This window comes from Hesperophylax consimilis, chromosome 4 (genome assembly GCF_061612785.1).
Source record: "Hesperophylax consimilis isolate HC1 chromosome 4, BYU_Hcon_1.0, whole genome shotgun sequence".
Classification (NCBI taxonomy): domain Eukaryota; kingdom Metazoa; phylum Arthropoda; class Insecta; order Trichoptera; family Limnephilidae; genus Hesperophylax; species Hesperophylax consimilis.
The window spans coordinates 34,639,760-34,665,073 of NC_142839.1; the positions used below are offsets into that span (position 1 = coordinate 34,639,760).

The window sequence follows — 25,314 nt, forward strand, 5'->3', positions numbered from 1 at the left end:
AACAGCTTGACTAATCAAGAGAATGCTAAGGCCGAGTTGTTTCGCAGAAATTCACGAGTGGCACAGTCATCAAATGGCTATTGAACGTTAACGTTCAACGTTTAAAGTTGAAAGTATTCCGTTAAGTGCCGATTGTAAGTCCGTTTCAGCTTTTGAAAAAATTGTGATCAGCGGAATATCATGTTTCTATGATTTTTAGCTTACTAAAATTTTATAGAAAACTGAAAGTCGCCTGGAATCAACGTTTAACGGGGACCTTTCAAATATCACCAAAGTGGCCATTTGATGACAATGTTACATTTGAAACAGCTGTGCCTAAGTCAATTATTACTGAATTTATAAAGCCGTTATATGCCGATCTGAATCGGCTATCGTGCATTTGAATCTGGCAGTTCCCTCGTCAGTCCATCTTAATAACAGGTAACCCCTGTGTCTCATCCCCAACTATGAGCTTTAATATTACGTGAATTCCATCTGTCATCCGTTATCCGTACAGCATGCCTAGCATATTCCCATTTGAATGCAGAGATTTACTAAGATCAAGTTAATTTACAGAAGTGAAATAATTTGAAATCAAAGGTTAAGTAAATACTCGTAATGTACGAGTACTAACGATACTAGTCGTATCAAAACACTTGATACCGCATAAGCCGACCCGAAAACATATTGGTGCTTTCAGTTTAAGAGATTAAACCATCTACCCCATTTTATGTGCTTTAATAAAATTACCAAGCATTAGATTGCTCTCCCGAGACGCGGCTAGAAAGGTTATACATTTTTGGATTGGTTTAACAAAAGTTTTATAACTAGGTCATTTAGATGCTTGATTGTATCTATATTGCACGGTATTTATGAACGTACGTCATATCAGGGCCTCGATTCTCGACGTCTTTACACTCGAATAACTAACGAACAATTTTTGACATTTGGCGTAATTATGTAACTTCGGAAAGATTTAAGAATAAGAATGTCGACCGATGTATGTACTTTCGACGGCGATTGCGAGCGGTCTGGATAGGAGAATCGATACCCAGGTAACTGAATATTCGCAGAGGGGAGAATGTTATTGGTAATTGCACAGAATTTAGATACGTATAATAAGGCTTTATTAGCTTATCTGATGTGATCTTATGTGATGGTTACTAATTTATGCTAATTCGACTTTAGTGATGCTGAATTTTACCCATCTGCCTATATATTTACGTTCGTGTAACGCATGTATGGTATATTTCTTCCTGAGGAACTAATATTAGCTTAAGCCATTAATAATACAGATAGACTATTTCACTTCTACTGACAAAATATTACTAAAGTTTTTGCAATTTACTAAGCATTTACTTAATTTTCACTTTAGCGATCTTATCTGATGTTTTGACAAAATATCAACAAAAAGTCGCTTGCAATATCAATACAAATTGAAAATATCTCCCGAGTAAAAATAAATGCCGCCGACGGGAATTAAACCCACGCCTTCTGATGTCTTGTAAGACGCTCTGGACCACTGAGCCAAGTCGGCTTATTTCCAACACGCCAAATAATTCAATGTGTACTAGTACTTCAATCAACAATTACTATTGTACTATTATATTTTTAAGCAGTAATTTTTTATTGAAGTGCTACTACATATTGAATTATTTGGCGTGATGGAAATAAGCCGACGTGGCTCAGTAATTCAATTTATTATCCTTTGTGCTATGCATAAAAACCATGTCTTATAATCATGAGTTTTTCATAAAAAAAAATTATCAACAAAATAGTTATAATGATAATAAATTATTGCAAATAATAGTATTTAAGTGATACAACTGTTTTGATAACATTATTATTTACTAAAATTAGGGATGAAAGTAAATGTAACTTGAAAACATATAAAATGCATCTTACTAAACTGATAACTTATTTTTTAATTTTGTGAACTGTATTACTACTAACTGTCTTTAATTGTTTTATAACATTTTGTAATTCCGTATAATATTTATTCTTTATATTTCTTTGTCATTTATGAATATATTGTATAGGTTCAAATATTGAATCAACGACTAGAATTATTGGAACATTATTGGTCTATATGGTCTATATTGTAAATAATTGCTGTTAAAGCTAAATATATAAATGAGTGTTTATTTCCTAAATAAAAAAAAAGATAAAAAGCAAAAAAAAAAACAAAAAAAACTGCATGAAACATTTTTTAATTCAACTGTACACTTTGTTGTACGGAAACCCCAATACTGCAGCTCACTCTATAAAATTCCACCATAAAATTCATAAAAGTAAGGAGGCACTACTCGACACACGTACACGTACAGCGTACACCGTGTACTGGTGTAGTTCAAAAGCCTACCAGCACGTGGCGCTGCATACCGAGGGCCGTGCAATATTTCACGCGGGAAATGTATACGCCTTTGACGTGACGTTTGGCGCTTTAGTTTCGCGGGCAAAGCGGGGAATTCCACTGCTACAGGCTTGGACGGGGAGAGACGCGAGGAATTATTAGATAACAAAAAATGGCCGCTCCGCTGCGGGCAATGCACGGCAAAACAAGTAGAAGTGTGATCTAAAAATATTAATTTGAATTAAAAATACTAAGACAATAATTTGACCTATTGATTCCTATGATCTAGGCCAGAGGGCTCAATTAAAAGGGCACAATACTTAAACGTCACGATCGCAATGCGTCTTGCGCCGGTCAGATGCTCTGGACTACTGAGCCATGTCTGCTTATTTCTATCATGCCATTTTGCCATCACGTCCCCGTTCGATGGCGATTCTCGGTGCGTTTCAGCTTCTGAATAAAATATAATCGACTGACAAGCATAAGAGTATGACCTGCTATTCAGCTGACAAATTGACAGACATTAATAATATGAACTGCAACAGCAACGTATCATAAATCGTTCGAATGTCAAAATATCGATCGACAACTATTAATTAGATATTCAAAAAGGTGGCGAGAGTTTCTATATTAAATTTATTAACATCAAATTAAACCAACGTTAATCAATTTCACACGAAGTAAGGGGAAATCGACCGTACATCAGGTACACCAGACACACTTCTATCCATTTCGCTATTCAGTAGTTGCGGACAAGAGGAATTCCAAACACCCGTTGATTAATAAACCCAAGATGCTAGTTTTGTTTTAGTCAGTTAGCATCATATCAAATTCAAAACTTGTACCTACATCCAAACATTGATTTCATTTCCAAGAATTTTAATTTACGCGGTGAACAATGAAATATCTTGGGACGTATTTCAAAGAAATAATACTTCAAACGTTAGATGCTGAAAGGTTTTACGGTGTGCTTATAATACCCAGCTTATTAAAATGGCTGTTTAATTTCTACATAATTTACTGCAAAGCCTAATTAATGTCTTGGTAAAATTTATTTAATAGTCTTACCTGCGTGGGTATAAAGAGAAAAATCTTAAACTGCTTATCCTTTTATGAAGCTACCCACATTTGATTAAATGTAGATATTTTGTCATATATATAAAATAATATATATATAAAATTTAATTTATATAAAATTTACATCCATGTATATAAATTTTTGGGCACCATGCCTGTTTTATGTACTTAAATAAAAAATAAATAAATGTTACGAACTCTCTTAAAAACAGATCATTTTTACGAAAAGAAAATATAAATCTATACATAATGCGCAGTCCGTGGTCGAGGGGTTAGGCTCTCGACTAGCAAGCCGAAAGTCGCGGTGTTAAATCCCGGGGCAAGTAAATTTTTTTTTAAATTTGTGTTATTTCACAATTTAATCATTTTAAGTAATATATAGTAGACTTGGCACGTTCTAGAGTGGAATGTACTCTCAGTATCACCCTGGTGTAAGAACATCATTCAGAATTGAAACTTTGCTTGAAGTGGCTTTAGCCGTGTTTGGTGACCAGATCTGAATAGCCAAGTACTCCCCCATCTTCCTCATCCCGATCTCTTCCCCCCCCCCGCTGCCTTTGGCCTCACAACATACCCCAATTGGGGATGCCATGGTTTTACCGGCTCCAGATGGTAGGGACTTATGTGCGGCATTCACATAAAAACAAAAACATAAAACTTATAAAAGAGAGTTTAAAGTTTTTATTTAAATATTCATATTTTTATTGATTTTTCACAAATAATAAACAAAACAATTTTGGCTATGGAAACGGGGAAGATTTTTTTTTGAATTAGCGTTTGTTGTTCAAATGCGGCGGTTGTTCCAAAATTTCGTTTGAGAATCTACAGAATAGGTCTTAAATAAAAAAAAATCGATTGTTCATAGAAAAATATATGATGTCAAATTCGTAATTGCTAAGTACAGTAAATTGTTTAAAAAAAATTTATAATATACTTAAATAAACGATTTTCATTAACTTCTATAATATCATTTTCTCAGGAAGATTACTAGACCATTTCTGGCAACCAGGAGTTACAAGGAGCTGAATTATATAAATAATATATCAGGCGGATTTCGAAGATATTCCCGGAATCAGATCCCGGTAAGATATTGGAACTAACCGGATATTGGAATGTTAGAAATCCCATCAGATCTACCTACCAGTAAATTTATTTAAACCACCGAGACTCGTTTGTCAGTGATGGGGGTGGGACTGCGTGCATACTTTATTACGTTCCCAAATCCACTATCTTTCTAGAAAACCAATCTCTGAGGTTGGCCTACTTTATAATTTATGTACCTAAGTGAAAAAGAAATCTTTGGCAGGCTATAATGAGAGTTTCTCTGAATGAATAACGCCAATTTTTTTTATTTTTTTTATACCACAATCATCGGTAATTAGGTGAACTCAAAGGATATATAATGGTAAAAAATGAACGGCAAAAGAAGCCGGAGATGTTAGGAAAGACATGGCACGATTAAATGAATCAAATACTTTAGTTAGAACAATAGCATAGTATGAATAGATGACTTATGAAGTGAATACAAAAAATAATGGAATGTGCCGAGACAGTTGTGGGGCGATTAATTCTCTCTGCAAACGGTGTGATGCTTCATAAATTAGTATATTACTAAATGATAAACAAATGTGTCATTACATTTAGATGACATCTATTGTCAGACCGTGCAAAATAAAGGTACGTAAAACTTAAAATAAAAATTTTAAAAAAATCACAGTACAAAATTTTAAATATGAAGATTATTCTGAGATTTTTGACACCGCCAACTATTTAAAGAACTTTTAAAAAGGAGCTATAAAATAACTTGGCATTTAAATCTATGAAAATCTTTGTTGACACTCCCATTTTAATATACATATATACAAATATTAAACATTAGAAACTCACAAAGCTCATGTACCACTGTAGAAATATATGCGATCTACTAAATGATCTGTATAAAATCTACTATGCTCTTTGTCAATCACGTATAGAATACGGGATTATTGGATGGAGATCTGCAACATGAAGCAGCTCGTTAAAACACAACAAGTTATAGTAAAAATAATCTAAAAATCAGTCATAAGAATTCATTCAAATTACATTTTTTTTAAACTTTTGTGTTTTCGGGAATATAAAACTATACTAAAAAAGTTCTGCTCAAATTTATAGGAAAAATTAATACACCAACCTAATGACCAACACACCTATACTAAAAGGACGAAGACCTTAAACCTACTGAACATCAAAAAAATAAAAATAATTGAGGTTTTGTATAAATATATAATTGCTGGTTGTTATATTGTTTCTACATTATCAGAACATCTTTGTACTTCGCACAATATCTATTTATACATGGATTTATGGAACTTCGTATGAAAAGATTTCTGGTTAGAATGAAGAAACGGGCGGACTCTTCATAACACATTGCTGGGTTTATCATGTTGACGTAATATATTAGTAAATGTGAATACCAAAATAATTTTACTAAAGTTTACCTAAAAAATCAGTTTCATTATTCGAATTACATAAACATTACTGCTCAATTTAATGGAAAATACCATTGTATCACATATTTTTATGTGGGAAGTACCGCAAAGCGTATTACAATACATACATAATATACAATATATACATAGGGTGTGTTGAACCATTAACGCTTTAGGATTTAACTGCATTAATAAGATTCACAAACCTCGAGCCTCTTTAGCTCAGTGGTAGAGCACTGGTCTCGTAAACCAGGGGTCGTGAGTTCAATCCTCACAGGAGGCACAGAAGGTATTTATTTTAAATCCTTGTTTTCGGTTTTTTTTATTAGGCTTAAAAATCATAAGCAAAATCAATTAAAACTTTTAAAAATACAAATTTTAAATTCAGTAGCTACTTTTAAAGTTAATCAGTTTTTGGGAGGTATGTTGTGACATTATGAGACAAGAGTTTGGCGCTGAATACAATAATTAAAAATTTTGGTTTTCTCCTAGAGTTTTAAGTTCTGGTTTAAATCGATCATTTGGCATTTCATCTGCCTGTAAATTGATTTTTTACATCTCGGTTTTCGTTTCAAAATGTTGGCCATTTTAATGGTTCAGTAAATACTCTTTTTTCAATACAAAATCGCAATATTTATTTATTAACCCCTTGGGCAATTTCGGGAGATATTCATCACAGAGAAGAGTCATTGAACCTTTTTGAGTATTGGAGTTTTTTTGGCAGAAATGTATCCCGTATGTAGCACGACACGATCTCATAAAAGTTATGCTACCTTATTTTTTATTATGTTTAGAAATATTATTTAAACAGTGTTAGGAGAGAATACCGTGCTTTCCCGTGTGCATTAATTCGTGAAATAACATTTAGCGTTTGATAGATATAAATCAAGGTTTGCAATTTTTTAATAATAATATATATTTTTTAATATAAAACGAAAAAAAAATTTATGTGACTTTTATAATACCTTTGTCTAATTAAATATGTTTTTTAGTTTCGTTTAAAGTATTAATTACAGTTTACAGGATAAACACCTTCAAAAAATTTCTTTGTTTGCTTTCACAATGTTCGTATTTTTGACTGCATGTGTCGATTTTTAATGCCAAAAGAAATTTTCATTTGATTTCAAGAACTTTATTTTATTTTAAAATGCATTCACAAACAGCGAATTTATCTGGAATCAAATGTAATGTGAAAATGTTTTCCACGGAATCCTCCTCGGAATAAGAGCAGTACACTGCGAAATTTCAGAGGCTTTAGGGCTTAAGTAGGTAGGTATTGTACCTACTTATAAATCTTATAAGTCAGCTATTTCAAAACAAGTAAAAATTAGAAATGTACCTGTTTGGACGCGAGGTTTACTGTCCACAGAACTACTAGTATAATTATTTTTTGCGTATTTGTTTGTTGGGATAGTGGTAACCGGTATTTACATAGTTCTTTAACATATTTACTTACGTAAAAACCAAGTTGATAAGATATTATTATTGGAACGCCTTTATTTATATGGATTATAGTAGACGCCATGAACTTTTCAGGATACCTGATATTTCATCTATATTCTGATATTCAGAACTAACATTCTAATACGGCGTACCAAGAAAAGAAAAACTGCTGATGAATGTAGTTTCTTACCAAACAGATATCTGTTTTTTTTACCAGGAATATTTGCAGTTTCTATTTTATTATTATTACCCAGGCTTTGATTTTTCAGTTATTTTTTATTGTAACTGCAAAAATCTGCTGTCCAACAACGTAACTAGGTATTCTGTTACCCATGCGTCAGAATTCAGATATTTTTTGTGTTTTAACTGGAAAAAAATCAGTGGTCCATCGACAAAAAATAGAAATAGTCTGTTAAAACACTGTACAAACGACGAAATGGACCTATAAAATAAAATAAAAAACAATTCATTTCCCGGTGAGTGACACTATTGCAGATAGCATGAATTTTGTTGTTTGCTTTTTGTTTTGTTAGTGCCAGCGGTGCCAGACGCAGTGGCGTACCGTGAAAACTAGTATGTATTAGTGGAAAAAATATTTTTCATTGAATGTGTATAATTTCAATGATTTTGAATAGTTCTGAATCAATTTTTTCTTTCAGCAATAAAGCATGTCATTCCTTTGTCTGATCATTAATTCCTATCAAATTGTTTTTTTTACGCTATTGGCAGTCTTCTACCTGCACGCAATAATAAACGTTAAAATACATCGATGCTCATTAAATAACGGTGGATTGACTGCTTCTATAGATTTAATACAATACCACTTTTATTTTTTACAAAAAATTGAAATACGAGTACCAGAATTAAAACCGATTTTTCTGTATTGTTTACAAAAATATAATCTCTGATCCAAAATAATTACTATTCACTATATACGTTACGTTATCCCATATTATTAGGGCCTTTAAAATTGGCACATTATGGTTAGCTACCCGTATTTATTTTACTAAAAATCCGTATAGAATTTACTAACTACCCGTATAGAATTTACGTGTACCAACGCATTAGTATATTATTGCTTAGTAGTATTATAGACTACAAGGTGTTGTTCAGGTCAATATTTTTTTGTGTTAAACGTTAATATTCAGTAGATTTTTTACAATTTAAGAAACAATAATTACATTCGTAGTGATATATTTGCACGTGTAATTATTCACGTTTACTGAACTCTAATTTTCTTTTAATTTAAGTGTCCATTTAAAAAAAAATATTTGTGTGAAAAATTCAGACAGGCGATAAAGTAAGTACCTACCTGTAATATACTTTCAACGGAAAATTATTGTAATGTGGCGTTTGCAAAAAAATATAAATTATAATGTGCCTTAATATGTCAAGATTCTACACTTGTAATCTATTTAATTTCTTTTTTCACAATTGTGTCACATTTAGAAAATTAGAACTGACATAGTTACTTGTCTTGTACAAGTAACTAATAACTAGTTATGTATAAATATTGTCTTTCAAAGGATGTAACAAATTTATGGGTATAGATAATTTACATAATTTTTTTTTTAAATATTATCTTCAAAAGCATCATGGTTGAACATTTTAAAATGAAAGAAATGCACGATTATTCATATCTGTTACATAAAACTTTGTTGGATTTATTACTCGTTCAAGTAGCTGTCTTCATATTCAAGCGGCTATTTGCTCACGGGCCAAATGAACACATCGAAACGGCTCGCTCGCTACCGCCGCGCCATCGCCGCTACATTGGCCTTCTAGTAGCGCCATCTTGGCTATTTCACCTCTATAATTGATTCATCTGTCATAAAGTTTCCCGCTTCGAACCGAGGCAAGGCAAATTCGCCTCCGGTATATGCAGACGGAAATATTATTAAATTTGCAGGTTTCGCTGCCTGGAAATTATTTTCGTAGACCTGCCAATAGTTGAGGTGTTTTTGATAAAATTAGTCTTGTTGATTGCTAAATATTTTATGCTGATGCAGAAATATTTAATAACCATAATGTAATCATATTCTTTATGAACTTGAATAGACTCATTCTGTGAAGGAAAATGCAATTAAATACATTATTATTATAGAGGCAAATAATAAGTGCATGTCGCGCGTCGTGGGTTAGAAGCTTCCAGAACTCCGGGATCCAACCCTGGAGCTAAGTCTTCCGTTATATCTCAAGCAACGTGTTCTGATTATTACGCTGGTACCAAGGTTCTTAGAAGGAAAAAATTAAATATTGTCAGTCGTAGAAACGACCCGTTCTCACGTGAAAATGTTAACTGTGTACAAATATTGGAAGCGTGTTTGGCGTGTTTCCCGACTACGCACTGGTGCCGAAGGGATCAATGACACTAGTTTCTCAGAGTATCTTCCATTGTAATACCGGCAGAACAAAATTCTCACCGGTGGGTAGGGGATATATATAGACAATTTTATAACTTAGTTTATATTTATAAATATCATGTTTATGACATTTGAAAAATATTAAAAAATAACATTATCTTTGCGAATGATCATTAAGCTAGTCTCACGTATAAGCTATACCTACGCTAATAATATACATTGGCTTGGTCTGTTTCTATAAATTCCTATTGGGAACGTATGGCGAGCGGTACGTTAAAAGGGCTAAGCTCACATATATTGTGAAAGCATAGCTCCCATGTAGAAATTAGGGAGGTGTTAACGAAGCAGCGATTAATCCGTGGATCCCCGGCCAACCACCTTGGTGTCGTCCTGACACCGGGTGGACCAGGAACTCTCCCAGGACTGCTCCGAACGATGAGGGACCTGTCGCTCAAAGAGTGGCAGGTCCGTTGGGATAGGTCGAGCAAGGGAAGATGGACCTTCTCCTTCTTCCCTTCAGTTAAACTCAGAATGGAAGGGGCCTTCCTCAAACTGGACCATCACGTTACGCAGCTCCTTTCAGGACATGGGGAATTCAGGGGAAGGCTTCACAGCCTTGCCCTGTCCACCCACCCCAATTGCGCTTGTGGCAATAATTACCAGTCGGCCGAGCACATTCTGTGGCACTGTGAGATTTTGAAGGATGCCAGAGACGAAATGATAGACGGTCTGAATGACCCCATTAGACCGGTGTGGAACACCGATCTTGTTTCTAACAGTGTGAATTTCGAATGTTTGAGGAAGTTTACTAGGATCTGGGTTGAGAGATGGCCTGTGCTTAGAGTCGTTGACTAGTGTAATAATTGGGAACCCCCGGTGTACTGCTCCTGCTCCATGACTTATTATTTTACAACTCTTTCATTATTGTATATGCTATTCTGTTTTTCTTATTTTATTATTCTTATCTTATTTCTTTTTTTTACTGTACCAGCTGTTGCAGATGATTTCCATTCGTTTATATTTTGTTTTTTTTTTTTTTTTTTTAATTAACTTGTCTTGTACTTTTTAATTCTTATTTTCTGTTTTCTTTTCATATGTTTCTTTTTCCCTGTCTAAGGTTAACACACTGTTTTTCTTTTTACAGACACTGTAAGTACTCTTATATATCTGTGTTTACTAATTATCTCTCTTACTTTACTTTGTTATCTTATTCAATACTTACTGTCCTCTTTACAGACCATGCAGATCTTATTTTTACACCTTTACTTTTGTTTTTACTTATTTACCGTTGCCCTTATGTGGCACTTTTTGGATTGATTATTGTTTTTCATTTTTCCTCTTATTTTCTCTTCTTTTTACATGTATTTTTTCCGGTTCTCTTTTCTTTTTTTTTAGTAACAGCAACGAGTTTACAGGCGAGAACTGAACTCCGTTGTCTGTTTTGTTTTGTTTATTTTCCCCATTAGGGGTTGGATAACGGGCCTCGTCCCCGCATGCACGACTGGAGCTTCTTATTATTCTTTCTTACCGGGGGACTCCGCCAATCACCTGCGCCACCCCTGATGAGCGTTGGTGGTCAGAGGGGTGACTGTGCGGGCTGGGGTAACCTCCACCCTGCCTCCGACCTCCTGACGCTTCTTTCCCCTAGGTTCTTTAGGGTTTTATCCCTCTTTTTCCAATACTTATCTTCAGGGCACCACCGGGTGGTCGGCTAAGGGGTGTGGAAGTCCTGACCTGCACCAGTCGCCCCAACCACCACCAATTTCTCAACAGGACTGCCAGTCGTGGTTCGGCGAAACTCCCCCTTCACTCTATTGTTTATTTTACTTTTATGTGTTTACAGGTACTGGAGTGTGGGTCCCCTCCACCAACTATATGCCTGACACTTAATCTTGATTTTTTTGTTGTTTATTTTTCTGTGTTGTCCTTAGTTTAGTACTTGTAAGCGCTTGCATACCGCTTCATAACACCGTATGCGGGGACTTTGAAGGCCTAGCTTCATTTATATAAATTGTAGAGCCTTTTATTCAAAAAAATTAGATTCATGCGAGAGCTCCGAAGAGGTGACCATAAGTCACCTATACCGGGGTGGGACAGGGTGGGTGTACCTTCAAAGCTCCCATGTAAGACCAGCATTATGATCAACTATGTTAATTTTCAGTAAGATATGCGAATCAGCTGTTATCCCGGTCGTAAAAGGTTTCAGGTTTAAATCCTGTCTCAAACACGTATTTTTGAATGGGTGTGATTTATGAATAAGAATGGTTCAAAAATTTACTAAAACACTTTGTCATTTAAGTTAGCGAAACACAAATAAATAACCACCAAACGCGGCCCCAGAAAAACCATAAACAAAACTATTAATTTCGCAAATTTATGAAAGCGCAGCCTAACTTTCTAAAATACTACATACATTTCTGCAAAAATACCCGGAGGGCTGTATATTATTTCATGGTGCAGCGCAGAGCAGAAAGCCAGGTGATTTACGGCCGCCCCTCACTATCAGCGCCCGCGTACTAAACACCCTTAAATGCCTGCAATTTGCAAACCCACTTGCATTACTAGCAAGCACCAACCAGCCGGTATTGTGTTCAACTTATGCTAAGTATTATTATTTATAACTACACCCATGGCTGCTAATGAAGTTTGCCGAATTAAGACGCGTCGACTGTTGAGTTTGGAGTTTTTGCTTTAATTTGTAGCTCTCAGTCAGTAGATTTTACTGTCGTTTTGATTAATTTAATTTATTTATTTTATTTTAAATGCATATTTACAGTTATACATAACCAATAATAAACATACATTTTATTTTAATTTATTAAGTAATAATAGCGTTTTTGAACTGGTGAATATTAAGTTGGAAAATATCTATATCAGGGGACAGGTAATCTAGTAACATAATCATTTTTCCGAGCGGCATTACTAATGGTAAGTTGGTTCTGCATTTTGGAACGACAAAGGTTCTGTGCCTGCGCGCTCTTGTATAATTGTCGGGGACATAAAACTCAAATTTTTCTATAATATCGGGAATACAGACGTTACCATTTAGAAGTTTATATGCTGTTATCAGCAAAGCAGTTTAATGAATAAGAATGGTTTAAATAGTTAAAATTTTAAAGTTAAAGTTTAAATTTTTAAAAATAGTTTAAACCATTAGTATTGTTGGTAAAGTTTTAGAATGACTGGAGATGCTTACTACAGATATTTTTTGAGGGAGCACATTGAATCATTTTAATTATGAGACAAATTGAATTAGAGTCGGAAAATAGTGCATTTAAACAGTTATTTCGTTCAAAATACGGATTATTTGACGTATTTTGTTCATGACATAATTATTTTGACATATTAATGTGAAAATGCTATTTTTGGCTAGTTTTTTTTTTAAATTTAATCCAAGCTAAGAACCAGCGAACCTGTAATAGGTCTAAGTTTGGGTTAAAAAAAGTCATCTTAAAACTGTCACTAAAATAATGGCCCCCAGTGGAACGAACAATTTTAGGATTAACAAAATAACTATTAAAATGATATTTTACAATTTTTGAATACTCGTAGTTGTCTTTTGGTAGGATATTACGTTAAATCTGTAATGATCTGCCCTTTCTACTTCAAACTTTTCCTTCTCTTCTTTCTACGATAATTTTTCCTTAAAGTCCCATAGGTAGCTTTTCCATAAGGCTTTGCATATGTGTTCGCAGGGATGGAAAATTCCTCCCCTGCCGTCTCTACAAGCCTTTGCTCCTCTCTTTATTACACACCCCTTCAAGTGTGTACATCCTAGTTTGTCCACGTGACGTACGACCTTGAACGTACTCATTTCACGTGACGGTTCAGTATAAAAAGGCTTCACCGAACGTTGTGTTGGTTTTTTGTTTCTCGGTTTAGAAACCTAGTTATCTATGTATGTGTGGTATCCCTTGGTTCTTTTGAGATAGAGTGAGTTGAATCCATTATCGCTGTGTTTTAAAGCCATTTCATAAACCTTATTTTTCTGAAGTTGCCTGCTCTTCAAACTAGCTACGTGATTCTACCTGTCATAGGGTAATGTGAGTATAATAAAGTGTTAGATTTTATATATGTGATATACATACGATAAATTTATGGTGTTAGTTGTCGGCGCCATCCATGTATATATTTTGGGAGGGGAAGGAGAGGAAAGGAAATGAATTTTTTTCAAGCTAAGATTGACTCCTACTCTTACCAAACAAAACTGATGGATGATAATTTGAGCAAGGCGATCGATATCTGCGTGTCTGGATATCACAACCGGCCGGGTCTCCCCTTGTTCCAAATCGGCAACCGTCACGCCAGAATAAAGAAAACCAGGTCTCATCACCAATTTCAGAATTGCCCCAATCTCATACACCTCCAGGATAACCTACTTTACTGAGTGTAGAAGGGGAAAGCCATGACATCCCTTGTCACGAATCTAGTCGCGAAAATGTGACACGTAAGGTCCTAAGTTACGAGCCACCTCTAGAAAACATTGTAACTCCCACGCCGTCGGGGATTTACATCCCTTTCTAGGTCAATACATAGATAACACACGACGATCTTGTCGACATTTAGCCTGCTTTTTAACGATAGGTTGTGTGCCTACCCATTCAGCCAATTATCATGTGAGATATATGTAAGGTCTACTCGAAATGCCAAATTTAGGATGAGGACTGTCTGTATTTTAATATTCGGTTCTAGTAATTATTTTATGAGGTTACTAGCATCCTCGTGTATTAGGTATGGGTAACTCCTACTGAATACCTATTCTCTCAGGTAGGTATAAACGGATAATTGGTTTGATTTTTGCAATTAATTTAAAGAGGCTGCCTACCTCTCGAAAGGTACCTGTTGAGAAAAGTTGTTCGGTTGGTAGTTTTATCTCGGAGATTACCATCTCCCTCTTTCGACTTTAGATTTGTTTTTGTGCATCCCAATTCGTAACTTAGAAAGTCAAACAATAGATGAAAAGTATTAAATTAGAAAGTCAAATAACAGAAGAAAAGTATTCATTCTGTTTTGTCTGGTTGCATCCGATCGCTTTCTATTTGGGCGGTCATACGCTAGCAAAACTTCCCCTTTGACTGACTGTACCTGCGTCTTGTCCTATATATGAAAAGGTCATCGGCCCGTCTCCCTTTTCCAGCTGGTAGATAGTCTGATTGACACATTCCATTTCGAAACATTATTTGGACGACAGGGGTTGTAAACTTGGATGCTGTATCCGTCCTTTAAAAGGGACTTCTGTTGTTTAATAAATAATATTAAAAAAACTCACCCTGCTAGTCACCTCCAAATCCTAGTGTGAAGCTTACCTGGTTACACACTATATAGCTAAATCAGTTTAATTTTCGGTCTCCTCCCTACCGGCATTCCATTACATTAATCATTTTCTCCTTTTAAGTCCTTGTAATTTGTTCCATTTTGGTCCCCTCCCTACGACTTTAAAAGGGTAATTAAATATTCCTGTAAATAAAATTGTACCTCCCTAATCTGTCAGGATTCGAACCCACAGTTAATGATATATTTGTTTCTCTGGTTTTCGGTCTCCGTGGATAAATGCCATCTCGCCAAATCAATAACCTAGCCCGATTAAACACTTCCCGCCTTTAAGTACGTTCACTCTGTTTTAAAAACGCAATCATTATTTTTATTATTTTCATGTTTTTAAGACAAGCAATCTAGTTCGAACTGTATACGAAATCACGTTTAAATCAACACAACTTTATAACACAATCGCGATTGCACAACACCTGGCGCCCCTGAGGTGGGTTTTTACAAAACGGCGCTCTACAAATTATCCAATTATTATTATTGTCATTATTATTAATTGTTTTCTCACTGAGTCCAACCACTTTCACTTCACACAAAAACCGTTCCAATAATATTTCACTTTAATTCAAAAACCAACAAAGCTTTCTAACGCCATCTGAATTCACTAATTCACTGCATTTTCAAACAACACTTCTCATTTGTATCGGTTTCACGGAGCTGTCAACGTACTCAAGTTCAAAACCTCACTGACTGTACCTGCGCCCTGTCCCGTGTGAATGTGTTTACTCCAGGCCTGTCTGTCAATAAATCTTCCGTCGTTGTCTAAACAAAAATTTTTTTTGAGCACGTTCGTTTATTATTTATCGTTTATTTATTTTCGTGATTATTCAAACCATCACAAATCAAACTGTTCTTTCAAAAAATATTCTTATGAAGCGTTTCCAGTTACTCTAAAACTTTACCGTAATTTGTTTAGTTTATTATGCCAACATTTTTGCTAGATTCATTGATTTAACGACCAAATCCAAATAGCTAGACACTTCTCAACCATTCTCTTCCTTTTCCCAATTTCCTTCACCAGTCTCAAACATACCCGATATGGCTCCGGACTGTTGGGATTATTATGAGGAATTCAGATAAAAATAAATTATTTAGTATTTTATATGTTTTAAATATTACTTTTCGTCTCACTTTCTTTCCACGATTGTTTTTTTTTCCTTCAAGAGTGTTCAGAAAAGTAATATTATATTTTATTTTAACCTTTTTATCACTGTCATTCACGTCTCCCAACAACATTATTTAAAGAAAATGGTCGCGAGGCGAAGACAGACCGTCAACCGATCCCTCACATAATAATTACCTCATACATATTTATTTGACATTTTTGTCTTTATTATCTATTGTTTAAATTATAAATATATTTTAAATAGATAAATATATCTTTTATTTGTTATCACTACTTGTTTACATAGATACAAATACGCGTGCAGAATATACACCTACGTATATTTATTTTTTTACTATTTATTATTTGCTGTACCTTTATGTGTTCTACATTTATAATTTCTGTAATATATTGGTGTACAACTGTTTTATAGAGACTATGAATAATGAATAAATAAATAAGTAATAATGTGATACAAAAATTTGTATAGAGTCGTTTTGTAAAAAATCACCTCAAGGGTGCAGTACAATTAATTATTTTTCTAAGCTCTTTCTAATTTTATTATTTACAAATAAATACATAAAAAACACACTTATCTAGCAAGCCACTTCAGATAAACTAACATTAGGTATTTAGATAGTAAGTTACATATAACCTTTAGGCCCGGTAGTAAGTCTTCAAAGATGGCATGAAAGGGGAATATTATGTTAGAGTGAGCGCGCAAATGTTAAAAAAACGATAATAATTAATCGAAAGTAGTGAAGAATTTAATAAAACACGACTCGTTTGAAATAGAGCAAAAATCTCTCGACCAATGCTTTAGTTGCATTTAAAGATACACTGTAAATTTATTCATGCCTAAAACATATTAAACAACAGAGCCAAATGTGTTTTCAATAATTTTAAAAGCTTTCTATGCGACTTTTTTCCTATCGAGTGAATTTCATATAATTAACAAATGCGTACATATTATCTTCGAAAATAAGATTTATATTTTTTGAAACTTAAAAACTTAAAGATTTAAACTTGTTATAAGTCGGTAGAAATTAGTATGCAGGGGCTTAAAGCAACCAGTCGTACCTATGCTATTTATGATACACGATATTACAGAAATGGATTCTCCAGACCGGAATATAAATAATGGATCGTAAGCCACGGGCAACTAGTTTCATGCAAACATAGAATTGAATAAGTGAGATGCATTTAGCTTCCATTATAGTTAACCAAATGGAAAAGGTTATATAAACAATTATCAATGGCTTTATTTATTATTCTTTTGTTTTGTTCCTACATCAGTATTCCTTTAGCCCTGGTGAAGGAACCTTTGATTCTGAAACGTGTAGTTAATTTTGATTAAAATAGATTTTTTTTGCTGCTAAAGCACATTACAAAGCATAATAGGCCGAATATGGACAGTATAAGCAGGTAAATTCATTTTTTCGTTGAGAGTTGTTGTAGATTCAAGTAATAGTTGTTCAATAAATAATATTTATTTATTTATTTAAACGCCATAAAATGGCTTTTACAATAGAGTGATACAATAAAGTGATTACAGAACAAGTAATATGTACACAAAAATATTGTTGCAAGTGATACAGTTGTTAGTAGAAGTGCAGTTAAACAATACAAAATTAAAAGAAATATCTACTGGTATAGAAATAGTTGAATGAATACTAGGTTTGTATAAAACCTGACATAAATCGAGGTATGAGGTGTTTATGATAATAAATAGTAATTAATATAAAGTTAATTCTATTAAAGCCTAGAATATTATAATAACAGAGAATATTTTATTTGAACAGAATATTAATATGTATAAAAAAGTGACTTTTTCACATGTATAATCTAGCAAAATATTATAATAGAGTAATTAGTAGTGAGTTTATTGTTGCCTTCAAAATTAATTCTACTTGGAATAGCTGGGCAATTTGGCTTTAGTAAAACAGTAAAATATATAATAATAAGAGTACAATACATATAGGATCTGAAGGTACTATTGAAGTAGTAGCGAAAAAATATATAGTAACATTTTTATTTATTTATTTATTTATTTTATTTTATTTATTTTTTTTTTTTTTTTTAAAGAAAGACAAACATTCCCGGGTTACGAATAACCCAACAATGTTTGAAAATCTCCTACTACCACCACAGAAAGCCGAAAATGTTGCTTGTGTTGTGATGGAGGACTTAGCCAGCCGAGGAATCGAACACGCGACGCTCGGGTGAGACCCAAGCGCTATGCCCACTCAACCACTGACCGGTCATGAAATGTTTATTGCTAAGCAAACCTTTATAATGATAGATTGGTTATTTTACAGAATAAAGCTCAACATTAATATAAGAATAAACAAAAACGGTTTGGTGTAAAGCAAATTTGTAATTAACAAACATTTATTACTCCCGATTGGGTGTTTTATGGAATATAGAAAAATGTATATAAAGATAAAGTGTGCACGTATAAAAAATAAATTTTGTAGGTCGGTTACAAATATTCTAATATATTCATTTTTAGTTTGGCCACTGAGCTGTGGCAGTAAACATGGATTGAACTATACTATTACCTAGTCTGTGTAGCCTCTGAATGGGCATTTTTTTAAAAATAAAAGCAAAAACATTTAATACATAATTTTTTTTTGTAAACTAAGTTATTTGTCTTTTTACTAAAATAAATAATGCCATCACAAAGTGAAAACCTTTCCGAAGAAGTTTTCTTCGATAATAAATGATTATTCTTTTTTTGTATTAAACCACTTTATTACAAATTTATTTCCTACCTTCCCGTCTTGTAACCTTGTCACCAGAAGACGCGAAGTGCCTTCAGTACAATTTCTGCAACGCTTCTGTTAACAGGTTGTTAGGTTGCAATTCCGGGCTAAGTGCAGTATGCCGTGAATTTTTTTTTACGTGCTGGTAGAAAGAGAGAACTTTGAGGACACCGAGAGCAAAAGGTAGGACTTTTATTATTCTGGTGGCATCCTTTCATAGTTCCATTCCGTTCCCCTTTCGATATTTTATGAACAAAAAACTCGCAGCCGAAAATATTTCTGGCATATTCCAAGAGCAATCGAAACACTCATCAGATGTATTTAATTGGAAGTAATTTTTCTCTTGTTTTTAAAACCAAGTGTGCAAAATTTCATCAAGAAGTATGCCTAATCTGTTCGAGAATAGAAACTATAATAAATAGAAGCTATAATTAAATGAAATAATAATAAGTTTTTTGATTTTTTACGAGCCCAGAAACAAATATGGTTCAATCATTTTAAGCTAGATTGGTTAGCATAATACTAAGATATAATGCAAATTTTCAAAAGGTTTTCAAAAGAAATTTATAGTACCTTTTCCTTGGAAACATGGGAGCCCACGTTTTTCTTAAATGAGGTCAGCTTTCAGATTTGAAACAACAAGCTTAATGGGCATTATGTGCTCACCGGAGTAAAGAAAATTGCAGTGGAGCTTAATAACACTGCAACCTCACAAGGAAGAAAATGTTGAGGAAACAACATGTCATTTTACGCGTATGTTTGAGTATAACGACCATAGTACTCCCGTTTTATACGAAAACAGTCTATATATTCCATTTACTTCAAAAAGGGGTTCTAAAAGTTTACAAGCACGATTATGTTCAACTAGCTGAGTCCCGGACAGAGTTTGTCGAAATCAGAAGTATGCAAAGTCTGCTTTAAGGGTATAAAATTACGATGGGGTGGTTTTTTGATATCTCACGTAGACAGTAGCCATTCTCTTGTTTTGAATCAACCACGGAATAAAATTGTAGATTTGTATTGAAATCAAATCCACGCCGCCTGCAAAATAAACTTCTACGATACAATATCAAATGGTATAATAATTTTTAAGCATTTATGATTGCTTACGTAATCAATTAAATTTATAAATAACGTCACCTGATTATTTGTATTTATATAATAATCTATCAATATGCCAACCAATTCCAAACATAAACGAATTTAAAAAAATATGAATTTGGTATTTCTATGAATTAATTAACCCGTCCAGTAGGACGGGTTGTTTCGGAGAATTTGAACAATTCTTCAAATTTCAACGTTAATTTGCGAGTTCTGTGAAAGATATTTTCTAGTTCTATTATTATTTCAGTTTTGTCAGGCAACTAGCTTATAATGATATTATACCAGAACTTGAATAGGACTTTCACAGAACTCGCAAATTAACATTGAAATTTGATGAATTGTTCAAATTCTCCGAAACAACCGGTCCATGCATTAAAAAAGTCGCCGTCATTCAGTGATGGACGGAGAAAAATGAGCATAGCTAATTTATTCAAAACTTCTTCAAATTATTGCTAATCCGGTTAAAATCGGGATTGCAGGCCATTAACGAATTAATTCTTGATAAACTTTAAGTACATTTTGAATACTTAATTACGATGTTGGAATACGGCCTGGATTGGAGAATCGAGCCCCTGAACACTTTGATTCCCAGATTCCTACCCACACCGCATACATTTTTCATTCCCAGAACTTTCTCTTCTTCCTTCACTTCAAAAGAACTTCCACAGTCTACACAGCATCTCCTAACATGACAAAGACCCAGAAAGAAATTATTTTCCGCAGGCCTTCTGCGTGGAGTTTATGTAAAAAAAAAATAATGGTAGTAGACAATTTTTTTTTAAATATCACATACCATAAACATTTTCAGAAAGAGGAACTTAAATAAGTAGTAGTGAAATCACAATTTATTAAAAGAAACTTCAATTTGCAAAATTGCTTTGTGCAAAAATTTCGAAACATGTCGATCCTTTTGATTATAGTGGTGTATATAAAATATTTTATTTTCGTATAAATTTAATATAATTGCTTAGTTTTTACATATGTATGATATTATGCATTATAAAACAAAAAAATGGCGAATTCTTATTGAAATTGGGGTATTTGTTTGAGAGTCCCTATTCTCGTAACCTCAACGATGGAATATGAGATCAAACGTTCCCACTTCAAGGCCACAGAGAGTATACGCCTGAAAGTCAACAAGGTGGGAAAATTCGAAGGGATATCCTGTTTCCGCGAAAAGGATTGCCGAAACCATGGTTTCATTTGAAAATCTCTTTGAATAGAGACAAAATTTGCTACCTTTGCGTAATAGTATCTAAGCCAAAATTCATTACATTCCGTGTCTTTGATGATCGAAAAACATTCTTCGGGGTAATAAAAATGTTGGGTGGTCGGTTGAATGCATCTCGTTTGGCTAGGAGATCTTCGTTTCATTTCCTGAGATGGCAGTTTACCCTGCAAACGAAATGAATGATTTCGTGGAGCTTTGAATCAATAATTGAATAAATTATTGAAATGAGTCGCCAGAATTGAGAAGATGGTATAAGATAAGATGGTTGAAAGAGAACCGACAGTCAGGAAGGACTTTGGGGTGTTCTAGAATAATTTCAATAGTGTATCCAATGATTTCAAAATACTCTTGGGTACCGCCGCACCGGACACCATTTATTTGATAACCATCACCCCTGGGTGGGCCATAGGTCACCCTAAGTGGTCCGCTACGTTTGGTGACTTAGCAGATGGGCCCGAGTTCATGCGTGAGGTTTGTCTACGTCTTAACGGCGGATGCATTTGCCCACCTACTGCGTGGCGAGTCGGATCGGGATGGACTGGTTGAGGAAGACCTTTTAACCACTCCATCTGGACTCTCTCTCGATCCGTCGACTTGCACCGCAATGGGAGGGATGGATTATTACGTCCGTCACTGCTCGACACATTGACTCCAGATTCCTACCCACCCCTTATAACTTTTTCCTTCTGACAACTTTCTCTTCTTCCTTTCCCTAAAAAGCCCCTCCATACAGCGTCCTCAAAGATGATCTAGGTCCTGAGGGTTTTTTTTTCTTCAGGGCCTCTTGTGTGGAGCTTATGTAAAAGAATACTCGTTGAAAAATAGTACCCTTACCAGATTATTTTGGTGTGATGAAACCGGCGAATTTTTTTGTTTTCCCACAGGCAATGAAGATTTTCAAAGTGGAAGATACTCCCAGTATTGCCCTGGTGAAAGACCACCATTCTAAATTAAACGACCAGATCTGAACAGCCAGGTACTTCCCCACCTTCCTCTTCACACCACTTTCAGCCATAACACACCACAATTGGTGATGGCATGGTCTCTCTAAGTGATAATAACTCTTCATATTATATATCTTTTCGATTACTACTTTAACCTTCGTTACATATAAAGGTTACTTGAATATCTAGACTTATTCTAATCACTGATTATCTAGTTTAGTTGGTATAAATTACTACCTTGTAATCAGTGCACCTTTATGTCACCACATAATAAAATGCACAGAAAGTGTGTAAACAAAAACATGTAATAAAATTATCTATGTGACTCTTTATTTTTATCTCGAACGACAAGTTCGGTTGGGAGAGCTTATTTTCACCCAGCAAATAAGCGCAAACAAGCATAATAAGTACGGCGAGCTTTGTGGTGGAGTTGGCATGTTACGGTCTGACCTGCCCGTGCCCATGAAGCCTAGCTCAACACGACCGCTGGCGGCTGCGGCACGCGGAAACGGCTACGGGGCTAAGTGCAAGCAAGTGCGAATAGTAGGATATATATTTATGTTATACAAATGTTTACATGTTACTTCAAAGTGAACGGTTTACTTTACCAGTGGTTAAGTACGCCTAAATAATATGAGTAACTCTTCGATGTCAAGGGTCACATGCAAAAATATCCACGTGATCTTGTTTGGTGTGGGTTTAAGTTTTAATGAATGGATCTTAGGATTAAATATTTATATGGATAAACTAGCTTCATTTGCGTTCACCCAGAAGTTCCGCTGTCTGAAACTAGGAGGATTGAATTTTGTTTGATGGCAAGAAAAAAAAGAACAGAAAAGGATGTAGGTATATTTATTTATTATTTCATGTAACAATTCGATTTTGAATATTTGATTATCACCAGAAGGACACAAAAGATGGGTTGTTTAGTAAAAATCAGAAAAAAAGTATTTTCACAATCTTCCACCGTCAAAAATGTGTGGAAGATTTTAAGTTTGCTCTTCTGATTATGATTGTCATAAAGACATGTAATTTTGATATTTTTATTCATATTTATCGTTTTCAATAATTGGCTACAACGTCATTATGACATAGAAACCGCCAATTTATAGTAAGTTGTGACGTCAACGCTGCCGAATTCCCGAATATGTCGTTTTGGCCACAAATCTAAGGTGGCACAATCTAAATTCTAACAGGAAATTCATTCCTCAACAAAAAAATAATTTATCACCACCATGTTATGTTATTTTTTTGGAGAGTAAAAAAAAACAGCGATAGAACATATTCATCAAATTCTATGAAAGTTCAATTCAAGTTTGTTTTTTGTTTTCAATTTAATTAAAATCAAATTTAATATCATAATTATTAAGTTCTGCGAGTATTTTTTGTTTTTTTTTTATTGTTACTGCTGTTTCGGCTTTCAAGGCCACTTTCAAACTGTGGTTTTAACCACGTTTAGACGACTTATTTATATGATTTAATTTACCCCCTCCCAATTTAAAATGATTTATTACCGATTTACTAATAAAATAATTGTGACAATAGATTTCAAATTCTGTGGGTGTATTTTGAAGTCTGTTTTCTCCACATTAATGTTATCTTAATTGTTAATGTGGCTGCTATTAATTTATTTAAATGTGTTATATTCTTTAATTCAAAATGTTTAAATATTTGATGTTTGGTTTTCTGTTACAACGCAATATTTATTACAGAGGAAATGTTAAATTTGGTATCTAACTTAATGTCACTATTTTTCCGAGCATGAAATAATAAAAAATCAATAATAATAATAATCATTTAATAAATCTTAAATGAAATAGATAACAGGAAACAAAGAAAGACAATATAAAGACGTTCTCCTTCATTACATGTTCGTGGTTTCCATGATAGGGGCTTACTTCCCGTGATAAACTCTAAACTCGATATTTTTTTACAAATACAGCTAACAAAACATTTCCTTCTCGAATTCCAAAAATTGTAATAATTTCTCTCATCCGCTTAATACGGACGTTTGGATGAGTGCCAAGAAAATTTTCCTTTAAAGTCTTATGGCGGCAGTAGCCAGTATATGCATTTAAAGAAGGAGGAGAAGCATTAAGGTTTCATTTCCGCATTCCTTATTAGGATCTATCGTACCGCTTGCCCTGGCACATCAGAGCTTTCTAGAGCGTGTTCTTTCAGTTCACAGCTTTCAGGGAAGTCGAGACCCCCTCTTGACTTTTGACTTATAATATTGTTTATAAGCCAAAGGCAGAAGGTTAAACACGCGTTGATTATTAAATTCTTGAAGTAAAAGGTTTTGTACACATACCTACGCGGAGATTATTAATGCAAACATGCATCGTTATTACAACTACAACTTCAATACTAAAAGCATAGCAAAATGAAAGATCAAAATCAAACAGATTTGAGGCCAAAATACTCAACAATGTTTTTAATCATAATCACATTATTTTTTTAATCACATCTGTCACATAGAATCCGTACAACATCGCTTCCTACGAGGAATCGCTTGGAGGTTGGGTCTTGAAAGAGGAGAGTACTCATATGATGAAGTTGAACAAACTTTAAACATTTCTTCTTTGGAGAAACGTAGAAGGGACACTGATCTGATTTGCATATTTAAGATTATCAATGGTATTACAGACTCACCTGCTTTGTTGCAACTTATCCAATTCAACATCCCTTCCCGTAGACTCCGAAATAATGAATTGCTGTTCGTCAATCAACATTCTACCAATTATGGATACCATTCTCCTTTGTCCAGAATGTCGAGACTTGTCAACTCACTGTCAAGTCAAAGCATTGAATTTTGTGGTATATGCCTAAATGACTTTCGACAGTCAATACGCAATGTCTAATTTCTAATGCCCTTTGAACCATCTTCATGCTTTGACTTATTATTATCTCCCATTCTTACTTTTATATTATTATTGTCATTGTTATTGTCTTCGCTCCTCATTTATATATGCTCTCCTTTCACTGTCATCTCTGTTTATAAAACTTATTCGTGTAATTAATATGTTGTTAATGGACTATTTGTCCGTAAATAAATAAATAAATAAATAAATAATCAAAAGGTGTGGCAAATGCCTGGTATAGATATGTGCTACTTATTTGTTTTTAATCAAAAGGTGTGGCAAATGCCTGGTATAGA

At 34.1% G+C, this 25,314-nt stretch overlaps 1 non-coding gene across 1 annotated transcript; it reads left to right on the plus strand.

The window, feature by feature from the left end:
* Nucleotides 1-6,088: 6,088 nt before the first annotated feature.
* TRNAT-CGU (transfer RNA threonine (anticodon CGU)) lies at nt 6,089-6,160 on the plus strand. Its single transcript has one exon. It is a non-coding gene; the product is annotated as a tRNA-Thr (tRNA).
* Nucleotides 6,161-25,314: the final 19,154 nt, after the last annotated feature.